Source organism: Amblyraja radiata, chromosome 46, assembly GCF_010909765.2.
Source record: "Amblyraja radiata isolate CabotCenter1 chromosome 46, sAmbRad1.1.pri, whole genome shotgun sequence".
Classification (NCBI taxonomy): domain Eukaryota; kingdom Metazoa; phylum Chordata; class Chondrichthyes; order Rajiformes; family Rajidae; genus Amblyraja; species Amblyraja radiata.
In genome coordinates, this window is record NC_046001.1 from 5,061,406 (window position 1) to 5,072,109 (window position 10,704).

The following is a 10,704-nucleotide window of genomic DNA, read 5'->3' on the forward strand; positions in this document are numbered from 1 at the left end:
TGACATACAGTGACAGTTGGGAATGACACATAAAACATTAATAATAAAACATTATTGATTAAACATGTGCATTAAATAATATACCACAGCACAATAGACAATAGACAATAGGTACAGGAGTAGGCCATTTGGCCCTTCGAGCCAGCACCGCCATTCAATGTGATCATGGCTGATCATCCCCAATCAGTACCCCGTTCCTGCCTTCTCCCCATATCCCCTGACTCTGCTATTTTTAAGAGCCCTATCTAGCTCTCTCTTGAAAGCATCCAGAGAACCTGCCTTCACCCGAGGCAGAGAATTCCACACTCACCACTCTCTGTGAGGAAAAAGTGTTTCCTCGTCTCCGTTCTAAATGGCTTCCTCCTTATTCTTAAACTGTGTGTGGCCCCTGGTTCTGGACTCCCCCAACAAAAGGAGGCTACAGATTTTTGGTTATTCAGTAGAGCTACTACTCGTGGGGGAAAAAAGCTGTTTTTGTGTCTTGAGGACCAATTAAATTGAAGTTGTTAATTTGGGTAAAATAGCTGCCAATTAAACACAGATTTGAACAAATCAAATAAAAGATGTCGCCTGTTAAATTTCCTTTGCCGTTTGTTTCGAACTAATTGCTGCATCGGCCATTTTCTGCTGGAGTTTATTGCAGAATAAAGGTCTATTGTACGGTTTGAAGTTCTTTGCCCTTTTCCAACCCAATTGAATAATCACAGGTACCCCCGGAGCAATCCCGGTGAGGTTCGAGATAGTGTTTCATGCTGAGGAGACTGTTGCTATTCCTGTTTTGTGAGACACCAGAGTCAATAGACAATAGACAATAGGTGCAGGAGTAGGCCATTCGGCCCTTCGAGCCAGCACTGCCATTCAATGTGATCATGGCTGATCATCCACAATCAGTACCCCGTTCCTGCCTTCTCTCCACATCCCCTGACTCTGCTATTTTTAAGAGCCCTATCTAGCTCTCTCTTGAAAGTTTCCAGAGAACCTGCCTCCACCGCCCTCTGAGGCAGAGAATTCCACAGACTCACCACTCTCTGTGAGAAAAACTGTTTCCTCGTCTCCGTTCTAAATGGCTTACTCCTTATTCTTAAACTGTGTGGCCCCAGGTTCTGGACTCCCCCAACATCGGGAACATGTTTCCTGCCTTTAACGTGTCCAAACCCTTAACAATCTTATATGTTTCAATGAGATATCCTCTCATCCTTTTAAACTCCAGAGTGCACAAGCCCAGCTGCTCCATTCTCTCAGCATATGACAGTCCCGCCATCCCGGGAATTAACCTTGTAAACCTACGCTGCACTCCCTCAATAGCAAGAATGTCCTTCCTCAAAGTGTTGGTTGATAATGCGGGCTGTGTGGTGGCATTATAGTCAGCCTATGGAGCAAATGTAGTTTTGTGCAGTGACTGCACTTCCCCGAGCGTCCAAATGATACTTCAATGGTCAACTTCTGAATGAGGTGTTTGCTGCAACTCATAGTCATAGATAGAAGCTCTTCAGACCAAGGGTTCAACCCAGAAGCATTCTCACACCAACTCGAGGGCCTTCCTGAGCTACCATCTTCCTCATTGGAGACCCTCAGACAATCTATAACTTTACTTTACTGGACATGATTTAATTTTATTTGTATTTAGTTTAGAGCTACAGCCCGGAAACAGGCCCTTCGGCCCACTGAGTCCACACCAACCAGCGATCCCCGCACATTAACACTATCCTACACACACTTGGGACAATTTACACACACACACCAAGCCAAATAACCTACATACCTGTACGTCTTTGGAGTGTGGGAGGAAACCGAAGATCTCGGAGAAAACCCACGTGATCATGGGGAGAACGTACAAACTCCGTACAGACAGCACCCGTAGTCTGCGCCACCATGACCACCTGCTAGTGTGTTGGATAGAGCTGGTGAATGGATGATCATTGGTCAGCGCAGACTCGATGGGCTGAAGGGCCTGTTTCCACGATGTATCACCACTGAACTAGACTTCCTCCTGCCTCCCTGTGACCCAAGTTGGAAAACCTCGATCGGGCGGTACCTGGGTTTTATTACTCAACCCTTGGCGCATTGATTATGTGGTCTGTGAATTGGGTGTGATGTTCATGTCGACTGTATCACCGACTTAAAATGCGCGGCAGAATGTAATTTCTGCGCTCTGTCCCAATTGGGAAGTCAAATTTCCCAGAGTTCTGGAATGAACCAGATTCAATCCAATCTTTTCCCTGTTTCCCAGTCGCTGGGGGCTCCCGATCTGCTGCCCACATACTTCAATCGGGGTCTTGGAGCCGCTGCAACTTTCAGGACATGAGGGAGATGTGAAGAGCTTTCCTAAATGCTGGCAACTTGAAGTTTGCAGTGATTTAATCAGCTGCCCTGGACATGTTATGACTGTTTTTACTTGTATTTTAACATTGCTGTGTTTACCTGCACTTTTCTTTTAAACTATTTGTACTGTTTTATCAGGAACTGGATTGTTTTTTAATGGTTTTTTATTTTATGCGTGAACTGTTTAAGTTTTTATGTGCGATGCTCCGGTATTCCCTGGGAAACATCTTCTCATTATACACTGTACAACTGTTGCTTTGCAAGATGACAATAAAGCATGATAATAATGATAATAATTTTTACACACTCGCTAAATCTGGACTATAGAGTTTTGGAGGAGAATAGGGGTGAGATGGCAATCTGTGCCGTTCCACATTTGGACCGAAGATGTTGTAACGTCTCAGCCTGTGTATTATTTGTTGGTTTAGATTTGAATTTTCTTTTTAAACCGGACGCAACCACTAATTTAGTGTTTTGTGTATTTTTATTGCAAGGCGGCTGAAACGACATTGTCGGGAAACTTCGAAGCTTTTCAAAACGGATTGAAAATAGTTTTTATTTAAAGATATTTTTGATTTTCAGTTGGTGATGAGACCGGTGGAGTCTCTTTCTTTGAGTTCCTGAATGGTTGTCATCAAGTGGCACTTACAACTGGGAGGATTGGGAGAAGAAAGCATTCCTACTTTATTTAGCTGTTTGATTAAGTACAATTGTATTCGTCATGACATGAGTGATTTTTTTTCCCCTATTTTTTTAAGGAAAGGAAATTTAATTTCAAATGTCGCCGGTGCTGTGATTTGAAGATAATGCTGAGAAAATGACACAGGTTAGTGTTTGGATTTTATAATTTATTTTCCTTTTTAATGACTCCACTTCCTGGCTACTGATTGCTAAGATTCATGTACAGGAACTTCTTCCCGACCAGCGATGGACTCGAGCTGCATAGTTCATAATTATTTTGTTTTTAATAACATGGAGCTTGAGTATTTTGATGGAAATTTATCGTGGCTGCTTGCCCACTGCTTACAACACGGGTTTAAGGTGAGAGGAGAAAGGGTTAATAGGAACCTGAGGGGCAACTTTTCACTCGGAAGGTGGTGTGTATATGGAACCAGCTGAAGAATTGAGTTTCTCGTCATGTGTACTGAGTGGGCAAATGCATGGCAGATGCAGTATAATGTGGATAAATGTGAGGTTATCCACTTTGGTGGCAAAAACAGGAAAGTAGACTATTATCTGAATGTTGGCCGATTAGGAAAAGGAGAGATGCAACGAGACCTGGGTGTCATGGTACACCAGTCATTGAAAGCAGGCACGCAGGCAGTGAAAAAAGCAAATGGTATGTTAGCATTCATAGCAAAAGGATTTGAGTACAAGAGCAGGGTAGTTCTACTGCAGTTGTACATGTTCTTGGTGAGACCACACCTGGAGTATTGCGTACAGTTTTGGTCTCCTAATCTGAGGAAAGACATTCTTGCCATAGGGGGAGTACAGAGAAGGTTCACCAGACTGATTCCTGGGATGGCAGGACTTCCATATGAAGAAAGACTGGATAAACTCGGCTTGTACTCGCTAGAATTTAGAAGATTGAGGGGGGATCTTATAGGAACTTACAAAATTCTTAAGGGGTTGGACAGGCTAGATGCAGGAAGATTATTCCCGATGTTGGGGAAGTCCAGAACTAGGGGTCACAGTTTAAGGATAAGAGGGAAGTCTTTTAGGACTGAGATGAGAAAATCATTTTTTTACACAGAGAGTGGTGAATCTGTGGAATTCTCTGCCACAGAAGGTAGTTGAGGCCACAGTTCATTGGCTATATTTAAGAGGGAGTTAGATGTGGCCCTTGTGGCTAAAGGGATTAGGGGGCATGGAGAGAAGGCAGGTACAGGATACTGAGTTGGATGATCAGCCATGATCATATTGAATGGCAGTGCAGGCTCAAAGGGCCGAATGGCCTACTCCTGCACCTATTTTCTATGTTTCTATGTACAGTGAAAAGCTTTTTGTTTCGTGCTAACTAGTCGGCGGAAAGACAACACATGATTACAATCGAGCCATCCAGTGTACAATGGCGTCAAGTAGGGAAAAGGGGAAGTGCAACGGGATCTGGGGTCCTTGTACATCAGTCTATGAAAAAGTAAGCATGCAGGTACAGCAGGCAGTGAAGAAAGCGAATGGCATGTTGGCCTTTATAACAAGAGGAATCGAATATAGGAGCAAAGAGGCCCTTCTGCAGTTGTACAGAACCCTAGTGAGACCACACCTGGAGTACTGTGTGCAGTTTTGGTCCCCTAATTTGAGGAAGGACATTCTTGCTATTGAGGGAGTGCAGCGTAGGTTCACAAGGTTAATTCCCGGGATGGTGGGACTGTCACATGCTGAGAGAATGGAGCGGCTGGGCTTGTACACTCTGGAGTTTAGAAGGATGAGAGGTGATCTCATTGAGACATATAAGATTGTTAAGGGCTTGGACAAGCTAGAGGCAGGAAACATGTTCCCGATGTTGGGGGAGTCCAGAACCAGGTGCCATGGGGACGAGGAAACACTTTTTCTCACAGAGAGTGGTGAGTCTGTGGAATTATCTGCCTCGGACAGCGGTGGAGGCAGGTTCTCTGGATGCTTTCAAGATAGAGCTCTTAAAAATAGCGGAGTCAGGGGATATTGGGAGAAGGCAGGAACGGGGTACTGATTGGGGATGATCAGCCATGATCACATTGAATGGCGGTGCTGGCTCGAAGGGCCAAATGGCCTACTCCTGCACCTAATGTCTATTGTACAGATACATTGATAAAGGGAATAAAGTGAATAACATTTAGTGCAAGATAAAGCCAATAAAGTCAGAACTGGTGCGCTCCAATTCTGACAACTATGTTCTGCAAAGTGTATATATCCCTTTGCTCAATATGTTGTACGTTGAACTTAGCACAGCACCGGAACAGGCCCTTCGGCCCACAATGTCCCTGCCAAACACGATGCCAAGTCCATCACTTATCTACCTGCACATAACCCATCTCCCTCCATTCCCGAATGCTGAGTTATACCCGAGTTTGTATTCTTTTTGCATGTGGCGTGCACAGCCTAAAGTTGTAGGACAACTGGTTCTATTTGATCTTATTTGATTGTGCACGCCAGGTTGATTGCATTCGTCGAAACAGGGCGGACCACGTGAAGGTTGCAATCTCCCACCCCCGAGTTTGTTGAAACAAGGAACTGCAAATGGTGGTTTTCAAAAGAAAAAGACACAAAGACTCCAAAGGCGTACAGGTTTGTAGGTTCATTGGCTTCGGTGAAATGACAAATTGTCCCTATTGTGTAGAATAGTGCTAGTGTACGGGCTGATCGCTGGTCGGTGTGCACTCGCTGGGCCGGAGGGCCTGTTTCCGCACTGTATCTCTAAAGTCTAAAGTGCTGGAGTAACTCAGCGGGTCAGGCAGCATCCCTGGAGAACATGGATAGGTGACGTTTTGGGTCGAGACCCTTCTTCAGACTCCATACCAAAGATAGACACCAAGTGCTGGAGCAACTCAGCGGGACAGGCAACATCTCTGGAGAGAAGGAATGGGTGATGTTTCGGGTCGAGACCCTTCTTCAGTTTGAAGACCCTTCTTCGGATTCTTGACCTGAAACGTCCCCCATTCCTTCTCTCCAGAGACAATAGACAATAGGTGCAGGAGTAGGCCAGTCGGCCCTTCGAGCCAGCACCGCCATTCATTGTGATCATGGCTGATCATCCCCAATCAGTACCCTGTTCCTGCCTTCTCCCCATATCCCCTGACTCTGCTTTCTTTAAGAGCCCTATCTAGCTCTCTCTTGAAAGCATCCAGAGAACCTGCCTCCACCGCCCTCTGAGGCAGAGAATTCCACAGACTCACCACTCTCTGTGAGAAAAAGTGTTTCCTCGTCTCCGTTCTAAATGGCCGACCCCTTATTCTTAAACTGTGTGTGTGGCCCCTGGTTCTGGACTCCCCCAACATCGGGAACATGTTTCCTGCCTCTAGCGTGTCCAAGCCCTTAACAATCTTATATGTTTACATAGAAACAGAAAATATGTGCAGGAGTAGGCCATTCGGCCCTTTGAGCCTGCACCGCCATTCGATATGATCACGGCTGATCATCCAACTCAGTATCCCATACCTGCCTTCTCACCATACCCCCTGATCCCTTTAGCCACAAGGGCCACATCTAACTCCCTCTTAAATATAGCCAATGAACTGGCCTCAACTACCTTCTGTGGCAGAGAATTCCATAGATTCACCACTCTCTGTGTAAAAAATGATTTTCTCATCTCGGTCCTAAAAGACTTCCCTCTTATCCTTAAACTGAGTCAGAAACAAGGTAAATACTATAGAAACATAGAAACATAGAAAATAGGTGCAGGAGTAGGCCATTCGGCCCTTCGAGCCTGCACCGCCATTCAATATGATCATGGCTGATCATCCAACTCAGTATCCCATCCCTGCCTTCTCTCCATACCCCCTGATCCCTTTAGCCACAAGGGCCACACCTAACTCCCTCTTAAATATAGCGTTTCAATGAGATATCCTCTCATCCTTCTAAACTCCAGAGTGTACAAGCCCAGCTGCCTGTCCCGCAGAGATGCTGCCTGTCCCGCTGAGTTACTCCAGCACTTTGTGCCTTGTCTTCAGGTTGAAGCCAGCATCTGCAGTTCCTTCCTGCGCACACTCTGTAATCACACTGATTATTACTTCTGTGATTGGAGGCGATGGAAGGGGTTTGTGCCCTGACAGCTGGGAAGGAAATCTGTCTGACTTGTCTGCAAACAACAGACATCTCGAGAGCTGGGTGTCCCACTGGCTAATTTTAGTTGCTTTGTCTCTCTCGGTGATTTGGAGCAAAGAAGGGAAACAGAGCACATCTCAATGTCAAGACTGCTTGAATTATTCGGATTGGGTCATAACAACTTTTTATTTTTGCCTAATGAGCCTCTTCCGATTGGCCTGTGCGTGTGTTGATGTAGGTGGATGTTTTGGGCAGAATGCTTGTGTGTGAGGAAAGGTCAGAATGCGAGTTGAAAGGAGGGTTTGTGTTCCCTCTGCAGACGTGTGGGGGAGTCAGACTGGCCAATGTCATGCCAGTTCATGCATCTTTCAGCGCTGCTCGTGAATCAGATGTTGCATGCAAACCGGCCGGTGAAATGAGGTGACGCCGGCTCTAAACCGTCTCCGACCGTCCCCGCTGTGAAATCGCAAAAGGAATTCAAATTTAGCCTCTTCCTGTTTGTGGACAATCAGCTCCAAATGAACTAACTCTTCTCCTTGCGTGTGGCGTGCACAGCCTAAAGTTGTAAGACAACTTGTTCTGTTTGATCTTCTGTCGATTGCCAGGTTGATTGCATTCGTGGACCACGTGAAGGTTGCAATCTCAATAGACAATAGGTGCAGGAGTAGGCCATTCGGCCCTTCGAGCCAGCACCGCCATTCAATGTGATCATGGCTGATCATCCACAATCAGTATCCCGCTATCTTTTGTGTTCAAGTGTTCAAGTTCAAGTGAGTTTATTGTCATGTGTCCCTGTATAGGACAATGAAATTCTTGCTTTGCTTCAGCACACAGAACATAGTAGACATTTACTACAAAACAGATCAGTATGTCCATATACCATAATATAAATATATACACACATGAATAAATAAACTGATAAAGTGCAAATAACAGAAAATGGGTTATTAATAATCAGAGTTTTGTCTGAGCCAGGTTTAATAGCCTGATGGCTATTAAGAGCCCTATCTAGCTCTCTCTTGAAAGTATCCAGAGAACCTGCCTCCACCGCCCTCTGAGGCAGAGAATTCCACAGACTCACCACTCTCTGTAAGAAAAAGTGTTTTCTCGTCTCCGTTCTAAATGGCTTACCCCTTATTCTTAAACTGTGTGTGTGTGGCCCCTGGTTCTGGACCCCCCCAACATCGGGAACATGTTTCCTGCCTCTAGCGTGTCCAAGCCCTGAACAATCTCCCATCTCAATGAACTGGCTAAGCACCCCAGACCAGCACACGAACCAACCAGGACCCAAAATGCCAGGGGGGGGGGGGTAACTCAACGGGACAGGCAGCATCTCTGGAGAGAAGGAATGGGTGACGTTTCGGGTCGAGACCCTTCTTCAGACCAACTGTCTTGCTTTATTGGCGTGGAGGCAGATTCAATGTTGACGTTGGAAAGGGAGTTGGAGATGTATCTGAAAGTCAAAACTTTGTATTGGTGACGGGGAGAAGGAGGGGGAATGGGTTTAGCCTGATTAGAAACATAGAAACGTAGAAATTAGGTGCAGGAGTAGGCCATTCGGCCCTTCGAGCCTGCACCGCCATTCAATATGATCATGGCTGATCATCCAACTCAGTATCCCGTACCTGCCTTCTCTCCATACCCTCTGATCCCCTTAGCCACAAGGGCCACATCTAACTCCCTCTTAAATATAGCCAATGAACTGGCCTCGACTACCCTCTGTGGCAGAGAGTTCCAGAGATTCACCACTCTCTGTGTGAAAAAAGTTCTTCTCATCTCGGTTTTAAAGGATTTCCCCCTTATCCTTAAGCTGTGACCCCTTGTCCTGGACTTCCCCAACATCGGGAGCAATCTTCCTGCATCTAGCCTGTCCAACCCCTTAAGAATTTTATAAGTTTCTATAAGATCCCCTCTCAATCTCCTAAATTCTAGAGAGTATAAACCAAGTCCATCCAGTCTTTCTTCATAAGACAGTCCTGACATCCCAGGAATCAGTCTGGTGAACCTTCTCTGCACTCCCTCTATGGCAATAATGTCCTTCCTCAGATTTGGAGACCAAAACTGTACGCAATACTCCAGGTGTGGTCTCACCAAGACCCTGTACAACTGCAGTAGAACCTCCCTGCTCCTATACTCAAATCCTTTTGCTATGAAAGCTAACATACCATTCGCTTTCTTCACTGCCTGCTGCACCTGCATGCCCACTTTCAATGACTGGTGTACCATGACACCCAGGTCTCGCTGCATCTCCCCCTTTCCTAGTCGGCCACCATTTAGATAATAGTCTGCTTTCCTGTTTTTGCCTAGTTTAGTTTAGTTTAGAGATACAGCGCGGAAACAGGCCCACCGAATCCGCGCCGACCAGCGATCCCCGCACATTAACACTACCCTCACACACTAGGGACAATTTACAATTTGCACCAAGCCAATTAACCTGCAAACCTGTAGGAAGGAACCGCAGATGCTTAAGAATTACAAAATTCTTAAGGGGTTGGACAGGCTAGATGCAGGAAGATTATTCCCGATGTTGGGGAAGTCCAGGACAAGGGGTCACAGTTTAAGGATAAGAGGGAAGTCTTTTAGGACCTAGATGAGAAAAACATTTTTCACACAGAGAGTGGTGAATCTCTGGAACTCTCTGCCACAGAAGGTAGTTGAGGCCACAGTTCATTGGCTATATTTAAGAGGGAGTTAGATGTGGCCCTTGTGGCTAAAGGGATCAGGGGGTATGGAGAGAAGGCAGGTACAGGATACTGAGTTGGATGATCAGCCATGATCATATTGAATGGTGGTGCAGGCTTGAAGGGCCGAATGGCCTACTCCTGCACCTATTTTCTATGTTTCTATGTTTCTATGCTGGTTTACACCTAAGATAGACACAAAATGGTGGAGTAACTCAGCGGGTCAGGCAGCATCTCTGGATAGAAGGAATGGGTGACGGTTTGGGTCGAGATCCTGCAAACCTGTACGTCTTTGGAGTGTGGGCGGAAACTGGAGCTCCCGGAGAAAACCCACGCAGGTCACGGGGAGAACGTGCAAACTCCGCACAGACAGCACCCACATAGTCAAGATGGAACCCGCGTCTCTGGCGCTGTGAGGCGGGAACTCTTGCACGGAGCTGGTGCAAGACTCTAAGGGCCGGATGGCGTGACAACACTTGGCCATTTACTTCCAGCTGTTTCCATACATCACGGCAGCGAAGGCACCTCAATGTTCGTTCCCAGGCTGTGACGCAGTTTGGAGCCTGACCCAGGTTGTAAAATGCAAGTCCCTTGTTTGCTTTAGCCGAACGTTGCCAAGTCAAATAGTGCTCGCGACTCTGGATTCAACACCTAAACCCTATTCTTCAGGCTACTGACGTCTTGCTCATTCTGCCCCAGTGACCAACATGGAGAAACGTGCTTTGTTAGACCGTCGCTCTTGGCCCCAGGCCAGAGTCATGTTAGAATAAGGTGTATGTTCTAGAGGCCATCAATGAAGGTGCATCAACTTGGTTCGCACTGACCTTGTGTGTGCTGTACTGAGGGCTGTGGCTGTCTTCTAGTTGCTCGAAGCTTTATTGCAACAGGCAAGAGCTCTTTGCGGACAAAGATTGCAATGATTGAACTATTTCATTGATGAATGTGTGTGTGTGCACGCTAG